Here is a 19,911-nt window from a genome sequence, read left to right as displayed (position 1 = left end):
TTTAGGAACTAGCTTTATCATCAGTGACTCTGCAGCTCTCCCTGCTTTCCATCAGGATTTACACAGGATCTAACAGGGACATTAGCCTCAGGCTATTCTCTGCCTAGCGGGAAACATCTTTATGAGGACGCATGATTTGCGGCACTCACTGATAGAGGACTGTGAAGGTGAAGAGCCTAGATGGCTTCAAAGAAAGTATAGCGAAATTCAGGAGGGTTAAAGGAGGGGGTTCGACGTCTCTCTCAGACATCTCTGAGCAGCCAGCTGCTGTAAGGGGTGCTGTGAGTAGGACCTCTGCAAGCAACCTCTGCTTCTTGAAAACTCTTTCCCTAAGCATGCGGTGCTTTCCTTTCTACTGTCTGTCTGCTACAGGGCTGTTCAGTCTGAAACAGCTACAACAATTCTTTTGTTACCAGGGAGACATTAAAAAAAAGGTGATTTAAACAATGCATCAAATTGAGCTGTTTCTTCAAGTCTTTTCAACTAATAACCCTAAAGAAGAAAAAAAGCATTTCTGTTGTAAATTTGCAAAGCTCTTTCCTCACCTTGCAAAGCAAGCTGACAGACATAAGGTATAGCATGATCTGATTTTAGAATTATCATATAAGACTCCAAATTTATTTTATTAAAGGGAGCTATAACTAAATTTTGATGCCATTAGATCATGCAATTAAATGTTGGCTTGCTTGAAGGTCTTTGTATTTTGCCCCATATAAAAGGAACTGTATTTACAAATGGAAGTCTTTTGAGATTTTCTCCTACTGGACATTTAACAGCTACTGATATATGAAATACATCCTTAAAAATCTAAACCATTTTTTTTTCTAAATCTACAGAACTGAATGGAAGAAAAAGTTGCTGCTTGATATGGAGACCTACTAAATGTTTTCTACTCTGTGAGCTCCACAAGTTCTAAACTCCTCCAGCTAAGTGAGAAATAATTAACTAGCTTTTTTCCCTTTCTATGTGAGACAAACAGAACTCTCCAGGTTTTCTTAGGTAATGAAAAGAATACAGAACATGAAGCAGATTAACCAATGTCGTATCATCATTAAATCGCATTAATATCACCTATTCACCTAAAAAAAAAAAGTCTCAGTAGATCAATTATTTTTGGATCACAGACGTTAAAGTTGAGTAATACAACAGAGTTTTAGAGGCAGAGAGCTTGGGACCCAGCAGAGGTTTGGAATTTGACAGTCACAAATTGAAAAATTTTCCCTAACACCCAACGTACCACCCTAATATAACTTGATCCTTCCAGCAGCAAGAAAAAATGCTTAACTCCTAAACTTTAGGAGAGAAGGTCTGGGCTAGTTTTCTCAGTTCATTGCCAAAACACCTGTGGAAGCAAAGCACAGCATTATTAAAGATCCGTTCGAGGTGATGTTTTACCCAGAATGGCTCAGTATTTGCATATACATTAACATGTTTGTCAACATACTGACTCAACTGTTTATGGTGGCATTTAAAAACAAAAAAGCCCTATATACCTTGCTATTAATAGATTTGATAATAACAAAGCAATAAATCATAAGCTACTTAATTTGTAAGAGCTGGTTCATGCGTGGGTTGGTTTCAGAGGGGGCCATTAACTATTGTTGTTACTTACATATGAAAAGTTAAAGAGAACAGCAAAGATATCCTGTAGCTTCCAGATATTAACGATAAAGCCACCAGCCGCCACCCTTTGTCTATGTCCTGAAGAAAAAGGGAAAAAGAGGTGATTATGAACGTAAATTTACTCTGGGATACAGTTACAAGTCTCCTTTATTACATTTCATAGCGAGTCCTGAATGACTTCTAACAATTGCAGGTAAGGAGGTGAATTTGATATTAAAAAAAAAAATCTCTGCTATGCGTCCATCTTATCAATTCACAGCTATCGTGTAATTAAAACTCTTTTTTAATATATGTTAGTCCATAAATGATATTACTGTAGCCACAGGCTCCAACTGTGAACTGTTTGATGTGTGCTGGGGAAGAAATATAAGACTGAAAGCATAACACAGGCATTAAGGGACCAGAATTTTTAAATAAAAACAGCAAAATAAGGTGCATGCTAATGCTTGAATGGCATATTCATTCTAGAAGGTAGAGCTTCCACAGGGTTACAGTCTGGGCCTAATTAAGTGGCCTGTTCAACACAACTACTTGCTTGATCAGATTTATTTATCCTTTCTGACTTTTCCATTAAAAGATATAACTGTGTCTCAGTGGTTGAGTTGTCTTAGAGAAGGCATAGTATATAGTTTAAGACTGCAGATTCAGGATATGAAAAATACCTGTGCAGCATAATTGTGTTTAAACTGTTATGGTGCCTGAACTATTTCCCAAGCAGCTTGGACATCTGCACGAGGAAACAGCTGGAAGCCCTGATTTTACTGTCTGGTCAAAGCTAAGCCATCCCAAGTGTTCAAGCAGAGCCCTCGCTCTTTTGGGCTGCCAGAGAGATTTCAGTTCTCATGGAAGTGCTGACAGACAGCACTCAGAGACAGTCTGATTCCTCAGAGAAGCTTTACCTTGAATTTTCCTTCATTAAATATATATGCACACACAAGTAATCTATACCTATATACTAAAAAAAAAAAAAAAAAAAAAATCCTTCTCGAAAAGATTATGCCAAGAAACTAGTAAAATTGATGAAATAATGGCTCCTATTGCCTTCCTCGGGCACTCATTCAAAATATTAATCTGATTACCGTGATGGCTCACATTCAGCAAGGTTGTTAAGTACCTACCTAACAGAAAACATGTGAACAGCCCCATTATGATGATTCATGGATTTAAAAATAGAAATATGTTTAAATGCTCTGTTGAACGCTCAGGTCGAAACGAAATCAATACATGCCATGCTTCTTATTCATGAAATATTAAGGGAAGATCCATAATTTATTGCACTGTGTATGCGAATGTACTTAGCACTGATTATACTGCAATATACTGAGCTATGCATAATTTAAACTGTATAGCACATGGGGGAAAAATCATTGTTAAACCCAGAAGAGTGCACTTTTTGGTGAACTGGGGATTTATATTATTCTTAAATCTGTTCTCACATGCTCAAAAGCCCTTTTCCAGAGGGAAAGAAAATCATAACTTCCTCTCAAACCCTGGGAGGGGACCAAAACCAGTGCACAGCTTGTACAAGCTGCCAGCCAGCACAGAGGTCCTTTGCTGACCTCTGGTGACAGGCAGGGCCACAGCCAGCACCCAAATCACTGCAAGAGCCTTCCTCCCTCTCTGCTCAGGGCCATCCATGAGCAGCAAAGCTAAAAATATGTATATATATTTCTAGCATGTAATGGTGCAGCCAGCTGGACAGGAAAAGGAGTCCATCATAGTAAAGCCCACATTATTTAGTGACTACTGTGAATAACTGTCACTACTACTGGTTATGAGCCCTTTTTCTGTTCTGCCAATGGCATCATGGTAGCTGCAGGCCTTCCAGTAATATATTAAGGGACTTGCTGAGAGAAGCACTCAAGGGCAGACTTAACTGTATTTATGGAAGGAAGCACACTTCTGCTCTGCAGCGCACGTCAGGGAGTGTGTAATTAACCTGCTTAAAGTCAGCGTGCATTTAAAAGCTTCACTCAGCCAGGAAATGCAGGATGTAGTTAGCACCTGCCTCGTAGAGAAGACTTTGAAAGCTTTGCTTCATTTTATTGCAATGTGACCCTTCCCTGCCCACACCTGGACCAAACTCCTCCTCTGCTGGAAAAGGCTGCACTGCAATTCAGATGCCTCCATGCCCTGCAAAGGCAATTAGCTCTAAGGATGATGCAAGGGGCTACAGTCAGTCAGCACAGCCAGATTTCCCAGCAGGAATGCTGCAATAAGACCAAAACCCCTGCTGCTTCTTGATCCCATTCTGGATTGATTTTGCTGAGAAGCAGCAAGTTCAGCAACACAACAGCTACTGAGCAGCAGCTGGAAATAGGCTGAAACCTTGCTGCTTCCCCAGCCTGTGCATAAGGGCTAAGGATGGCCCAGTTACTGATAACCAAACAGATACTAAGCAAATAACTTCCCTTCCTTTCTTTGTGTGCTCCATCACGTTTCATTTTGCATCTTCCTTATTTCTGTTGCCACTTAAGCAGAGGAGAGAAGCAGCCACTGCACTCACATGTCTAGAGGGAGACGTCTGCCACATCCCTGGCCACAACCTGATGCAGCAGGACTCTCGGCATCTCCAAACACCTTCTGCTACCACAGACCTTGAATGGGGGTCTCAGCACACCTCATTTCATTTGCTTAGATTCATCTGTTTCTTTACCTCTGAGAGAGAAAGAAAAGTAAATAAAATCACCAGTTGTGCTTAAAGCCAATCTAACCACGATTTCATGTGACTTATGGCAGATAATGATTAAGTGAAGAAACTTTGATCAAATCCTCCACAACTTAATCTTTTTTTTCCCCTCTAAACTCTTCAAACAAAATGTTCCATTGGTACCACTATGGGATATAAACATTTAGCACTGGTGGTTGTTTTTTTCACCAATTATACCTGAAAACCAGAGGGTTAGTATGTCACCCATGACTTCCCCATACCAATCACTTACTAAGCATTCAATGATAAACACTTGGCAGAGAACATGCCTCCAAGCTAGCTGCTTTGCTAACACCTCTGGAAAGTAGGCAGAAATTAGTCTGAGCCTCCCAAAATGCAGGAGGATCATCCCCAGGAGGCACACACTGGGATGTGAGCAGGGAAGCAGTTGTACACAGGGCCACCTTGGTTGGGTGCACCGGAAATGCACTTGCAGCCCAGTAGTCAATTGAGATAAAAATTTGGAAAAACAAACTTAAGGTCAGGATTCAGTGGGTGGGTTAAAAAGATAGAAGGGGCAGAAAACTGCGGAAATCCTCTCCCACAACTTTTTTTTAATATCTGTAATTCTGTAGATCCATGAGTCAGTGACACTAGGAAGTCACTAACATGTCATAGCCTGCATTGCCCATCTCCAGCTGACTCTAGCCTTCCCATCCCCTGAGCAAGCCAAAATAGTTCTCATTTCTTTGCTGACCCCTCCATTGCCCAGTTTCTCCACGTGCATACCCAGATAAGCTTCACCAAACTCACTGATTTGCTGTTCCTGCAGATGCACACAGTATTACAAAACACCCTACAAACTAAAAGTTATGAATTATTATTCCCCTCTCCCAAAGAAATAGTTTGTAAGCGTTGCTGAAAAGGTTACATCTCTAAAATGCAGCTACCAATGCTTGGTGATAGATGGCGCTACATGAACATGAATTTTGTTTTGCAGTAACTTGACTATTGAATATTATACTTACATGTAAAGTGTGCCTAAGCAGTACCAGCAGTTTATTATTTCTTATGCATGCATAAATGATAAATTAGAAATAAAAATGAGGAAGACCATTTATTGAGATGTCAGATTTCACCCATGTTTTGGGAGGAGAGGGCTGGTGTCACATTTACAGGCACAGGTCAGGCAGCCTCAAACCAGTCCTCTCCTGTATGTGCTGAACATCCTATAGCCTACCTTGGCTTGCTGATAAAGGTGTCCCAAACTGAAATGGGTTTGTAGCCTGCCCAACCCCAGGTCTAAGTGACTGTACCAAAGACGAGGTAATTGTGGGCAACACAGTGGAGTCAATTTGGTAGACGTACCTAAATTTCTGGTTTCCTGGGTCCCAAATTACACTGGCAGAGTGAGCTGTTTCTAATGAAGCCAACAGAACAAAATGTTTAAACTGAACTGGCAAGTACAAAAACAGCGGAGGTAAATTTCCATTCAATCTGAACACTGGTCCTGGTTGTTGCCTGTTTGCTGGCAAGGCGACCTGCTGCAGGAGAAGACATCAGCAGATAGACAGGAGAGGGAGAACTGCATGAATAGAGTGAAGCACAGAGTGAGAAGGGCATCCAAAGTACACCATAGCAGTAGTCACACTGGGGAGAAAGATTTGCAGAGACCCATAGTAATGTGAAACGTACAGAGCAACAGCAACAAAAAAACTCCCACTTCTCTTTCAAGAAGTATCAGTCTTTACTCTGTATTGGGGGGGGGGGGGGGGAGTTTCTACCTTCTACCAACTCATGACAACATTCCGCCTCTCACACACCTGCATTCATAGACTAGATGCTGAAACAGCAAATGTGGCAAGCAAAGTGCATTGACTTTGATTTCCCATTTTACTGCTAGCAAGATCAAGATCAGCAATTGCTCAAAACCAGCCTGGACCAGCTTACATTTGGGACTGTTCTATAAAAGGCATTGCAGTAATGGCTAAGTAGTAAAAATGCCTGTTAAGGACCAAGGGGGGAGGGGGGGGGGAAATCAAGGAAATGCCATGGTCGAGAGAAGAACAGAAGAAGCTAAGTCACAAGGTTTTGTAAAAGGTAATTACCTAATACTGTGGGCACATGAGAGCATGAGAAGTTTTACTTGTTCCTCCACATTCATGGATTAAACCAATGCAGGCTTCTTTTCTCCACTAGCCATTTAGAAAAACTGTAGCACACAGAGACAAAGTGAAAAGCGGGGAAGTTCATCACCTGAGGCTGAAATCCAGAGGACACAGAGCAGCAACACCAGGACACATTCAGAGCAGTCATCTTCTCTTGCTCCCACCTCTGAAGAGGATCTTCAGTTGTTCTCAGCTCCTGCACATTGATTCACATCGCAGGGCAGCCTCAGAGCACCTGAAGCAGATTCTTCTAGGATGAAATTAAACTGATTGGCCTGGTCCTGTCACCACGGTGAGGTCAGACCCCAGGAGCAGACTAGAGCTAGTCCAAGTAAAGCCTGGAAAACACACACAGTGCACAGGTCAGGTCCTCAGCACCCACCACTGCTTGCTGTGGGGGCTCTGCCCTTGTGCCGCCTACCCCGTTGGCATAAATGCAGCCCTTGCAGCTGGCCGAGAGGCTCCGGTCAGCAACACAAGGTACTCCAGCACTGCAGCTGCTCTGGGAGGACAGACTCATGCCCTGGCCAAATAAAAAGCCAGTGTCACCCTGTCCAGTCCTTCTCACTACGCGTAATCTTGCTTGGTACCCAGAGCTTCTCTCTTAGCTTTTCTTTGGGATCAGCATCATGTAGTGACAGCTGATGAAGCCCAACTCCTCCTCCTCCACCACCATCCCCACCTCCTCACAGCATTAAACGTGAATTGAGATAGGTCCTAGGGAGTTTTTCTTGCAGAATTGAAACAGAGATCATACCATCTTTGATATTAGCTGCATTATTAAATCTGCAGGATGTGAACCATATTTAATAACATGCTTGCTCCAAGCAAAGACAGTTAATTTCCCTTTACCAGCTCTTAGCCATCAAAATATTTATACTCTAGCTCTCAGTTTTGTATGGGCTAAACAATAATTAGAAAATTTAAGTAGCATCCAGGAAAGCTTCCTGTACTGTTTTACATTTGCTTATTGAAGTTTGCAGGTCAAATAAAACTGTTGTTCTGTCCTCTAAGAGGAGCCTGCTATTTCCTCAGCCTGTGGGAAGACTGACGTGGGTTGAAATGATAACTGTGGAAGGAAAAGCCAGCTTCCACAGCCACTTGAAATGGCCGTGAGCATCAGGTAAGACTTCTGAGACAAAGGGAGGGAAGGAAGAGCACTGATGATTCCCTTCTGTGCAATTATGTAAATCTTGTCTGGTGAGAGGTGAAATACTGTGGGAGAGACAGCCTGCAGCCAGGCTTTCCCTGTGGGCTGATACCCCATCCTTCACAGAGCAGGAATTAAGCCACGAGACGTATCAAGAAGAGAGATACATCCACCCCTCAGGGTCCCTGGTGCAGTTGATGTGTGATGGTGCTTTGAACCAGCCCTTCCAGCCTTGATAGCAAACGAGCAGGAAAAAAGCAAGGTCCAGTCCATATTTGAGACTCCTCATCTGTGTGGCTGCCTGTCACAGGCAACCAGCTTCCAGTTTCCAAGGAAAAAGAGATCATAAAGCACTTGAGAAAAAAAATTCTCCTTGTTCAGGGCAACACTTGAGCTAATTATTCCATCCCATGGAGATGAAGGCATTTACTGTGGCCTCCAACTGCCTTTGTGAAGGTGAAGTGGAGCAGTTACACGGCTGAGTGAGTCCATGCTACAGAGGAGGTGAAAAATCTTTTACAGAGCAGTCAGTCCAGAGACGGTGCATATTACCAGTGAGAGCCATGGCTGTCTGCTCAAGCAGAGCATGCAGGAGTCATTTACACCTGTGTTTGGCTGTGAACATCACCTGGTGGTAAACTTCTCCCTCCCCCACCATTCAAACTCTGTACCCCTTCTACAGGCTGACATCAGTGACCTCTACCCTGAGCCGATGCCGGTATCATTTCCCCTGTTAGCACTGCTCTTTGCTCACCCTTTCCCCACCTCCGTGGGAAAAAGAAAGCAAGATTTTTACAAGCAAGGAGCAGAGAAACCAAGACAAAGGCATGCAACATGCTGCTGAACCAAGTCCTCAGTGTCACTTGGCAAGCCTGCAAACTTACTGTCAATCATAAACATCCCAAACTTCATGGACTCGTTACAGGCTTTTTAGGATTACATATTCTACCTAGCTGATTACACGTCACTGTTGGATCTTACTACACACATCTATCCTTTTCCTAGAAGTGTACCCTATAAACCCTGCAGCCTGGGAGCAGGTAGCCTGCTGCTCTCATTTTGGGTTGTGGATCCAGTCCCACTGGCTGGAAAAGATGGTGAAAAAATATTGTTTGTGCAAAATAATCAATATTACCAAGTGCTAAGATAAAACTAGTGTTTGAGTATTTAAAAAGATTTTTTTAATGCATTTTTTCCAGAAGTTTTACCGGACTAATAAGAACTTTATGAATAAAGAACAACAAGTGAGAGAAGTGTTCTTTCTCAATATTTCAATGAAAATAGAAGGAGCATCTGCTGTTTCAAATTAAAGAAACAAACAACCTTGCATGAGAACTAACAAGGTGGTTACCATTTACATACACAAATTTAATCATCTGTTGGATATAGATAAAGGACAGCAGGGTTGGATGGACATCATCTTTTTGGACAACAGGAAAACATAAGCTTTCGGAGGAAAGCAGGGAGATTTCCTGGGCTGAGAGAATAACATCAGGTAAATGGATCCACAGCCTAATACAGAGAGAAGGGGCATCTCGGAAGTGAAAGAAATGTCTCAGGTGCTCTGACTGTAAAAGTTTTAATGCTCTGACTGTAATAGCAGGCAAGAACTGCAGATCTGTTTTTCTACAACCAGGAGAACCATAAATACAGACATTTGGCACATTAGCATGCAAGTGCAGGCAAAGTATTTGAGCCACAAATATGTTTGTAGGGATACAGGAAATACTCAAACTGCAAGCTACTACAACAACATTAATTAAATAATAAACTGTTCATACCTTTGTCTCTTCATTTATATCTATCACCTGAAAACGTAGATCAAGCTACCAGTTACCAGCTAAAGGATATTTGTAACATTAACACCAGATTTTTAGAAGTAAGCAAACTTCTGCACAGTCTGTGCTTGGTATTTTTTTTTTTTTCCATGTATCTGTATCCTGCTCCAAGAATGAAGTTGTTTCAGCAGCCTGATAGAGAATTCATCTGGGAAATACTGGAGGGAAGTATAAGATTGCAAGTGCTTCCCCTCCACCTCCCTCCCTTTCTCTTTAGTTCCTGTTATTTGTCTGCACAATTGTGTCTTAATTTATCACAGAAGTATTAATAAGCCCATTGTACCTCCTATCTCTATGCAAATAGCTGGGATTCCAGAAAGTGGTTGTATCAAAAAAATGCCACTTTCTTGCCTGGATAAATACCTGCAGTCCTTCAGCAACCATCAAATGGACTGCATTGCCCCACTGCTTGGAAAGATCAAGCCAGTTTCATGTTTGCTTTGCCTTCTGGGGTGGGGCATATTCAATACTGCATTCACTTATTCACAAACATTTTACATCCACCACTTGCTTCAGATCCTGTTAAACTGCAGCATTAAGACCAGATGTAGGCTTCAGCAGGCCGTAGAAGATCACAGATAATCACATATATGTTAGATAAAAGAAAAACCATTTTCACCTTGAGGGTAGTCAAATACCAGAGCAGACTGCAGACCTCCAGCCTTGGAGACGGCAAAACTCCAGTGGACAAACTCCTGAGCAAATTCTAAAGGGACTTAGATGACCTCAGGCAGTCCTTTCAGACCTGAATTACACTTTTCAGACATTGGTAGAAGTTCCCAAAAGTCATAAGAGAAATTTTTGCAATAATTATCTCATTGTAAACTGCTGGCAAATTCTTAACCCACCTCCTGCCAGTCAGGCTTTGAAGAATTAAAGATGTCTACATGCCATTATTTCACCTTGAATGACATGGTGTGGTACATAGAATATTTCTGGATACTGATAACACACATTGGCAAACAAGTGGCCTCTTTTTCCAGAAAATCATTTACAAAATCCCTATTGTCCTGGTCAGTCAAATGTTGGTTTCCTTGTTTGTTTTCATTAGAAGGGTAAATAGTAAGTTGGTGAAGTTCTTCATGTTCACTTCAAGCGTAGCTCCAATAGAAAATGTTTTGTGAAAATTCTTGTCAGCACAGAGGAGAGATACATGTGAAAAATTAAAAGATTTGGGTCTTTGTTCTCAAGCATACAGTCCTATACAGACTTGGCAGGCTTGTGTGCACCACTGTTCTCAAGGATTTTAGAACCGTCTCTCCCTTTTCTTGTACTTCTGCAGTTTGAAATTACCCTCCATATTTCTCCTATGCATACCTGTACCTACTCAGCTGGTCTCCACCTTGGGAACTGGGGACAGAGAGATGCTGTAATTCTCTATCTGCTCAGCTGTGGTAGGCCTACTAGCCTGTTCCAGTCCCTTACGCATCCCAGCTGCTGCAGGTAAACAAGCCAAAATTATCCTAGATCTTCTCACACCCCTACAAGGACAGTTCCTTCACCTCTGTTTGGAGACCATCACCTGAACACACTTACTAAGCAAGCAGAAGAATCACAACTGCCTATTTAGATAGGTCCTTGAACAGACCTAGTAGAACATGTTGGGAGACAAAAGATATGTTGTGCAGCAAGATGTCTCCACATTTCTAAAGTCATCCTATTTGGGAACTCAAAAATTTTCTGTGCTCCTTACAAGCTGCCAGTGGGTGCATATCTGCATTACTGTCAGAAGAACCAAGGGAGTTCAGAATGAGAACATTTTTGGCTTTGGAACTGCCCAATTTCCTAGGACTTCTGACAAGTCCTTGGCTTCCAGTCAATTCCCGATCTTCTAGTGAAACCAAGAAAGTAAAATCAAAGAAGTTAACTCATATCTAACAAAAATCTAAACTAAAAAAAAAAAAAAGCTAACTACATTTTCTAAATTTTGCTCTAGTCTGTGCTACTGGACTCATAATCCACTTCAGAAAGGATATTTTGTGCTTTCCTCTGTAATATCAGTAATGTCAAAATGCTACAGCTTAGTGGGAAGCACTTCTCGTAGCCAGTACATGTCTTCAAGACTACACATTTCCCCCTGCCTCTTCTTTTAATGGCAAACAGCAAAACCAGAGAAAATCTCACCACGGCACTGCTCACAGCACAGAGCCAACAGGACCAACGGGGCAAAGAGCACTCAACTTCGGCCTTTCTTCTCCCTTCTCTGCCACTTCCAAACACTACGAGTCTGTCTGCCCGCTGGAATGTTACCGCTCAGATGACTCAAGCGAGATGATCTGACCATATTCCCATAGATTTTGTTAAATAATACTGCTCTGACATCTTCTTCAGAGAATGAATCACACATGTAAAAACAGGCAGCCATTCAGATGTGTAAAACAAAACACAAAGCGAGTCATTCTCCTTGAAAGTTCAGGGAGAAAGGAAATTTGACACCAAACTAAGCCTTTAATTTGTAGTGTAACCTACAGTCCTCCCCTCTTATAGAAAGGGCAGAGCTTTTAATGAGGTCATCTGGGAATGCATATTTAGCATATTTTTAATCCATATGCCTAGAACTAGATTTGTTTTCTTAACATGTGCAAAGAAAACCACCTGACATACTACAGCCACAAAGACTGACCTGTTTGCAAACCTACTTTGAGCCAGTGAGAATCTCGACACACATTGCACCGAGGCCCCAACAATCTTTCAAAAGAAAATTAAAAGATGAAAGATAAACAGCATCACATCAGCCTTTGGAAATGGTGATGCGCTTCTGGTTTGTGTGCTTCTTTCTCCTCTGAAGAGATTACAACACATAATAAAAAGTTGCCTTGCATTCTTAACCTAAAAGTTACTTCATTTGTTTAAAAAGTCGCATCCCTTTTATGTATCCTGCTGGTGACCTTTGAGTAGGTAGGATTCCTAAATGTCTCTGGGATTTATGAATGGAGAAACCGGTGTACTTCTGGGCATCTAAGAGTTTGAGTATTTCCATTACGACCAACTTTAATTACTTAAAACGTGAAAGTGACAACATTTTCTCTTACCATAATAACAAGAGAAACATGAAGGAAAACCACAAGTACAGATCTTGATTTGCTCCCTGTCATGAAAGACACGTTATAAGGCTGGACAGCACAGCCCACTCATATCAGACAACATGGCTTGCCATTTCTTTCATTAAGTACACCTCCATTAAATTCAGTATATTCACACTTTCTTAGCAGCAGTCACAAGAATAAGCATCTTCATGAAATTAGAGCAAAATCTTAAATTCAGATTCCCTGGCTCTGTTGCACATACACAGATCATTTAACACTGAACACAGCTCTTGCAACAGAAAGTAAGAAATACAGAAATAAAAATCTAAAAAACTGAGAAAAAAAAAAATCAAGAAGTTACTTGACTGTCAGCCAAACCCGCCAGCTTTCTACAGGGCCTGGCATTTATTTCTGAATAACTTTCAGGAACAATATTTGCAAGCTTGATAAAATGTTTACAACTCCTCTTGCAGGGGACTTGCATTTTTGCAGACCTTTATCACAGATTACAGTTGTGGAAACACACGGTCCAAACACACCACCAAAAAGCAAACAAACAGAAACCAATCAGTGGATTGTATTACGAAGTAAGACAATACCTTATGTGTTATTGCAATAGGCAAAAGCCCATCACACCCCACCAGCTACATTTTAGCAGACCCCTCTAATTACCCCTTTTCTGTCCTACTCGGAGGGCCAGTAATTGGCCAAAGCTGGTAGCACTTAACGCCACACTGCTCCCAGCAGCTGGAGCCCTGGCTTCACTTTGGGCACAACTTTAATTAGCTGTTGTATTACGGGTGTAATTACAGCTTGAAGTTGATTTCTCTCTTTTTCCTTTTGTTTATTGCTATTGTTTTCTATAATTATTGACAGGAGTATTCTCTGTCTCTCCCTGTGAAAAGGGTAGAAATAGTAAAGCTCCCATATTGAAAGGGAAGACAGGTTACGTGAAGCAAGCCTAAGTTGAACAAAGATATTTTGTGAGAAGTTTTATGGCATGCATGGGAGTTGATGCAGAGTTTGCAGGTTAATGATGAGCAAGCTCAAGTTTTGCTGCTTGTAATTGTACAGTGTAAATCAGGCAAGTGTCCCCAAAAGGTCACTGGAGCTTGTCCCTTCCTTGGGGGATGATGCAAACCATATGCTGTTGTAGGACACAAGGCTTGAGGTCCGGAATGCAAACCCAGAGCAGGCTTGCAAACTGGTGAAATGTACAGCACAGGCCATCTAAACCCACAGGCAAAACAGTGTTTTTTTTTTAAAAAAATCAAGCTCATAATTGTTAAGACAGGATGGAAATATTGAAAAAATACCGTTACAATGGCTCTATCATCATTGCAGAGATATGGAAAGCATTTCCCACTCTGAATAATCCTTACCATTTGAATGAAATTCTTTAACTTGACTTTAAAATATGCCAAACAAATTATAGCCTAACTGCTTCCTTTGGGAAAGAACTGACTGTACCTAGCCTCCCTGAGGACATCTCCATCTGTGACTAAATATATCAGCATACAGGAAAACATCCTGCCTTGTTATTGCTTCTAGATACCGCTGCCTACAATGAAGTTAAAAGCCCCCTGCATGGAATGAACAAATGAAGCCTTTTTGAATGAGTTACCTCTTCTGTGCTTTGTGGACAGCTGCTAGGAGTCTTGAGCTAACAGCACAAAGTTGGCACAAGTTAGCATTCCTCCTAAAAGCTAAGTTACTGCTACAATCAAAAACCTGGTTTAATTAACATAAATATTTTAGCAAACTGCTGTCTTTTTATTTTAAATGCGTTTAAACTAAATAAGCAAACTTTTTTCTTTGTGAAGCAAGCTGTCAAGTAATAAATAGCATTGAACATTGACAGTCCTAAATGGGCACCGTCTGAAATATGTAATTCCAGGAGAACATCAGTTGCTTGTCAAAAAGACAATCCCCAGTGAGAGAAGGTATCCAACTTACTGGCTTTTCAATATAATTCTCTCTCGTTACCCAATTTTATTTTATTCTGAGGCAATTTTCCCTGACGATGGTTTGTCACAGCCTTGTGAAAAGGTCACTGCTTGAATATGCTTCCATTTTTTTCCAAAATTTTCACTAAAACTGGACGTAACTATCATAAAAACATAATAATGATTTAAAAAAGTATTTTCTTTATGAAGAAATAAGTTAGCATACAACTTCCTCATATACAAGTAGTTCAGTTGCTGGTTAACTGGAGGTAACATCATATTGTCAGCCTCAGCTTCTATTTTTCACTTTGGAAGCCCATTGCAATCATATTACTGCCTTTTGAATCTGCACTGCCTCTTTCTGAGACTCGTAGCTTTGTTGTGACAGCTAGTTCTTGTCCTATACATCATGGTGAATTGAAAAAAATCACCTTTTTATGTGGTAAATCTACTGCGTGTAACATGCTCTTTGTCAGGATTCCTCTGCTCTGCACTTCGAAATACCACCTTTAGATTTCCTCGCATCTGCCTTCTTTATTTAAAGTGGCATTGAGCTAATATTTACGAACTTCTCCACTGAAAACAGAAACTCTTCACTTGCAAACACTGCGAACTTTATACACCCACATATGTCTGAAAAAACCTGCGTGTGTATAGCTTAGAGCTTGGTCCGTGTTACTCCAATTTTGTATTTGCTTTCATTCTGCTTAGCATCCAAAAAGTCTCAAAGGAGGCCAACAAAAATCAGCAGCACTTGTACCAGGAGATTATGTTAGACCCTGAATTTATTCAACTTTTCTGCAATGAAATGAGCCATTGTCCTCGTGGGCGATGCACAACGCAAAGCAGCTTTACCAGCCTCTACCTCGGCACGTGGCAACGGGATACCGGTTTTCACTTAGCGAGTGAGCAATAGCACAAAGCCACGTGCATTCACCCAACATATATCCTCAATACATGGCACAGAAATGGTAAAGGCTTCAGGCTTATGCCACTGTTACCTTGGCTAAACAAGTAGTCAGAGATGAGATGCCTGAGGTGGGACATCAGCTTGGGCGGCAGAAGGCTGGCAAACCCTTAGCAAGTGATTTTCCAGTAGCAGTGCCAGTCATTGTCACAAGAATAACTGCGTGGTTTCTTCCCAGAAAATCTTGCGAAGATTGTCTTCTTGTGTCTTTTGTTGGCTCACAAGCTTGGCTTTCCCTCGATTCTGCTGCCTGCAGGGTTATGAAGTGATTTTCCTAGCTGTTTCTCTGGCAGCCCTGGGAGAAGCAGCAGGTAGCTTCCCACCAAGTTTCCGTAGCTCAAAAGGGCAGTGTTAGGTGTCTGCTTTCCTTGGTTTGTTCCTCACTGCTCAGTGACCGTGCACAGGAAGCCTGCAAGGTTGAAATGGCTTGGCAAGGATCGGTAGTGCCCTATAGATAGGGCTAACTAAAGGAAAATTAGAAAACGAGGTGTCTTTTTGATCATTTATTGCATTTCTTGAAAATTAAATAGTAGGAGAGAAAGGGAACTGGAACAGGAATTACAAGCTTCAGCTGTACTTTGAAAGCAGTTGGAAATGGGGATGTTTCCCCCATACGGGTCACTTTTTGAAATTTCTGTTTGTTTGCTTTTAAGACCAGCACTACCTCTCCAAATATACAAGCGTTGTCCTTAAATAGTTGTGGAGTGAACAAGTATCCATGCTCACATGCCTGCCGTGTTCCTGGGATGCCCTGGTTCTCCTCCGGCTCCTGCCCAAGCCTGTTCACCTCACCTACACCGCAGAAAACAGTTTGAGATCAAGCCAGCAAACAAAGGAAAGGAGACCTGCCCCTGTGGACTGCAGGAAGCCTGGAGGGCTGGGAAACGAGGTTTTTAAAACATGGCATTTGAGCTGTTTTCACCTGGTCCCCAATTGCATGTGTTATGCCACACAGGAGCCGTCCTCATCTCAACGCTGTCTTATCTGAGCTGAATGTAACAGGGCTCAATATGGAAGAAACAGCGATATGGAAGAAATTCCGGGGCGGGCGGGGGGTTATTCAGTGTAACAACCCTTCTGTCAAAAGCTGTTGCAAATCCTAAGCAAAGTCTGAGGCCGTGAGGCTTGGCCGTGCTGCTGGTGTTGATTATGTTGACTTACTGTTTGTCTCCTTGGAAAGGAGCAAGATATATTGAGACACTGGTGTAACAAATCCCTGCTTTATTAGGCTGCAACCCTGAGCTTTTATCCCACCCAGAGCTGGCTGCCCTTTATCTCAAAGTTGCCTGCACAGTGCATAACTCACCATAAATGATTTTGCCTTTTGAGCTACACAGTCACCTCCTCCCCAACCTTACTTCCTCAGCCCTAAAGTCCAGCGGCAGAGCTCTGCTAGTTGTTAACCCGTGCCTTTCCCCAAACAACATTAAAACCCAATGACTACCACACTCAGAAGTGTTTGTAAAGTATATCTTACACACAATGATGCTGTGGCTGGTTTCAGGCATGCTGAAACTCCCTTTTTGTTACAGATAGTGAAGAAGAAACATCTTGAGGTTTTTAGGTTTTTTGTCTCTCAAGCACCCCTGGAATAACTCATCACCATGTAATTCCTTCTTCAGTGTCTGACCAGACTGCATTGTTTCAAGTCATGTTTTTCTCCTGTCTCCAAAAAAGTACAGACACCAAAAGTAAAGGACCCCTCATCTGACACATATGTACTCATCAGGGAGTTCCGTGCCTAACTCTCACACATCCTTGGCTCTTGTACTTTGAGGATCACCCACATTTCTCTCACTGAGTCATTCACATCATATTCCTTAACTAACTGCAGAAGATGAGTCTTTCAGTGCTTTACATATTTTTTTTTTCTTTGTCAAAAGCTGAAGTCTATCATCGGAAGCGTGGAATGGAAGGGGAGATTAATCCAAACCACCTAATTCACAACAGCACGAAACCCACCAACATCATTTTCGTTTCTAGGTAGAAATAGGTCTGTAGGTCACACAACCATCTTCCACATACCACCGAAGCATATCATGTAACAAGACTCCTGATATGAAACAGTTTTGGAATCAGTCACAGTCCAAACAAACACTCTTAGAGTATGATCAGATTAAGTTGTTTAAAGTAGGGGGCATGTGGAAGTCATCACAAGCTGACATCAGATGTAAATCAGGCCTCTACTCTGAAGGGGCTGAACACAGGGTAGGTTGTAGTGTAAGCTCAGCAACTTTCCTGGGCTATTTCCTGTTCTCAAATGTTTTAGCAAAATGCTTTTAAAAATGCGATAGAGATCCAGAAGGGTTTTACAAAGTGCTGTTAAATGATATCTATCATTTTACTAGATGCTGGGGTGGCTACTTTAGAAAGCAGAATGCAAGTGTGGAAAAAAAAAACAACCTGCAGGAATCAGACCTCAGACACACTTCAGATTCAAAAAAGTGTGTCAGCATGGAAAGCCTACCCAAAGCATGCCAGGAGACCCAAGAGGACCTTCAACATTTTGCTGAATCAATTTTCCAGTGAAAGCGTGCCCTTGGCAAGGAGGCATGTTTAGCCTCCTGCAGAAAGTCCAGGAGATCCATTACCCATAGGTGACAATGGCATTTTTGAAGATACCTGTGGCTAACGATACTAGAAGCAGCAGTTACCTTCTATAGGCATGCGCTGTGTGTCTTAGATGCCATAAGAGACATTCAGAAACACCTCAGAGGTAAAAATATAACTATAATAAACTAGTTCAAGGTGATTGGGAAAATAACAGCAATGACCTCACCTACCATGTCTGATGGATGTGATGCCCAAGGAGACAATTCCTTTGACAAACCTTTGCAAAATGCGCATTGTGATGATCAGAAGAGTGAAAGCAGCACACACAAACACTCAGCCAAGCTGAAGGGAAGGCATCACTCACCGTTGCTGTCTGCTGGACAAGAGAGGAAGCTGCTGGACTCTTCCTCCGAGCCCCTGCTGACTTCCCCAGCCTGTGGAAGGGCCCGCTCCTGCCTCCCCACCCCGTTTGCTCCCCGCTCTGCACGGCACCACAACTACTGTCACTGGGCTGAGCAGCCCCATAAAGACTGCACTTGGTGGCCTTTGGTCAGGAGCATGGGCTGAGAGCAGTGAAGGGGAAAGCTGGGTGCTAATTAGGTTTTCCATGAACATGCTGGCAAAGGAAGAAATACCCTGACATTTACCTTTTCCTCGCAACCTTCCAGGAACAAAACACTCTAAAATGTAGCTGAATGCAAAGACATGTCTCCTGGCTCTTTTGGAAACTGTCCTTGGCAAATTTGTCAGCAACTGCCTGTACCATTCTTCTAGTGTGCGGAGGGTATGAATTAATTCCCCGTGGTTGATCCAACCCTCTAACCCTGCACGAATGCCTGCACCGAAACCAAGAATTTCCTTGCTCCCAGGCAGGAAAAGTTAACTCCTTCCTTGCTGAAACTGCAGCCTTCAAACACACGCTGCGTTTCAGAGCCATTCAGCCAGCAGGAGCACAAAGAAACTTCAAACAGTCTTCAGGGTCTGCATCCAGTTTGTTTTTTGGAATGAGGGAGTTCTTCAAACAAAATACCACAGGTCTGGTATCACTTGTAAAATATTGTATGGCACTGGGGGAAGAGCAGGCCTTCCTCTGTAGTTTGAGGCAAGAGGGTGATTTACAGACATGCCCAAGTGGTGTTTGGGATGAGCAATGAAGCCCAGCCTTCATTTCTTGTCACTAAAAGGCCTGAAAGCACATCGCAGCCCCATCAGCCTCATGCAGCTGATGCTCAGAGACTTCCCATTATTCCTATTCATGTCATTCAAGGACTGCTGGAGAAACACCACCCCAAACAAGCAGTGTCTGAGGAAGACGAATGAGCTCTCCTGGAGCTAAACCTCTGGAAGACTGCAGAGGGATGGGGACGCAGAGAGCCCCTACCTCCAAGCACACGGGCAGGTACAGATTTGTGGCAAAATCCTGCGAAACCTATTTCCCACTGGCTCCATCACGCATAGGCCATGGGAGCAAACCAGCAGGACTCACAAAGCATTATTTGCAAATGTAAATCAAGCTCCAGAAGCACCTAAATACTTAAGAAGACAAAGATGCAAATCATTAGGAAGGACATCAAAAGCTAAAGAGAGTTTTAGCGGAAGGCAGTCAATCAGTGCTCTGGGAATTAGCAGAATCTTTACAATGGCTAAGAGAGGGTTACCAGGGGTTCGGCATGGAAATTCAAGGATTAAAGACTTTTGAGCTAACTTGTTTTCAGGATAATGATGACAGGAATGTGGGCATCAGCATTTGCTTACACTTTGCTATGTGATTTTAAGCAGGGGCAGGCCCAAAAGCCCGACTGATCTTCAGGGCCATTTAAGGTAAAGCGCACATCTTGGCTTTCCCAGTTGCTCCCAGAAATATCTGGAATGCACAAGAACATTTTGGGATCCAGCTGATAATGAGTGGTTTTCACAGCAGCCACGTGCTGCTGGATTGATGGGAATTTCTCAGCAGCAGGGCTGTTAGCCCAAGGAGCCTCCCTAGAGC

At 42.4% G+C, this 19,911-nt stretch overlaps 1 long non-coding RNA gene across 4 annotated transcripts; it reads right to left on the bottom strand.

Moving 5' to 3' along the window:
* Positions 1 to 1,325: 1,325 nt before the first annotated feature.
* On the bottom strand, positions 1,326 to 13,974 carry LOC118170197. Of its 4 annotated transcripts, none has more exons than XR_004752567.1 (4): positions 12,950 to 13,974; positions 6,530 to 6,676; positions 1,613 to 1,701; positions 1,326 to 1,342 (listed from the first exon to the last, which is right to left on the bottom strand). It is a non-coding gene; the product is annotated as an uncharacterized LOC118170197 (long non-coding RNA). The 4 variants fall into 4 exon arrangements; XR_004752568.1 differs by having other exon boundaries at positions 6,530 to 6,637; positions 12,950 to 13,962; XR_004752566.1 differs by having other exon boundaries at positions 13,055 to 13,092.
* Between the last annotated feature and the right edge of the window lie 5,937 nt (positions 13,975 to 19,911).

The sequence above is a fragment of the Oxyura jamaicensis genome, chromosome 7 (genome assembly GCF_011077185.1).
Source record: "Oxyura jamaicensis isolate SHBP4307 breed ruddy duck chromosome 7, BPBGC_Ojam_1.0, whole genome shotgun sequence".
In the NCBI taxonomy this organism is placed as follows: Eukaryota; Metazoa; Chordata; class Aves; order Anseriformes; family Anatidae; genus Oxyura; species Oxyura jamaicensis.
Note: the sequence above shows the minus strand (reverse complement) of the source record. Positions and strands in the feature narration are given on the sequence as shown.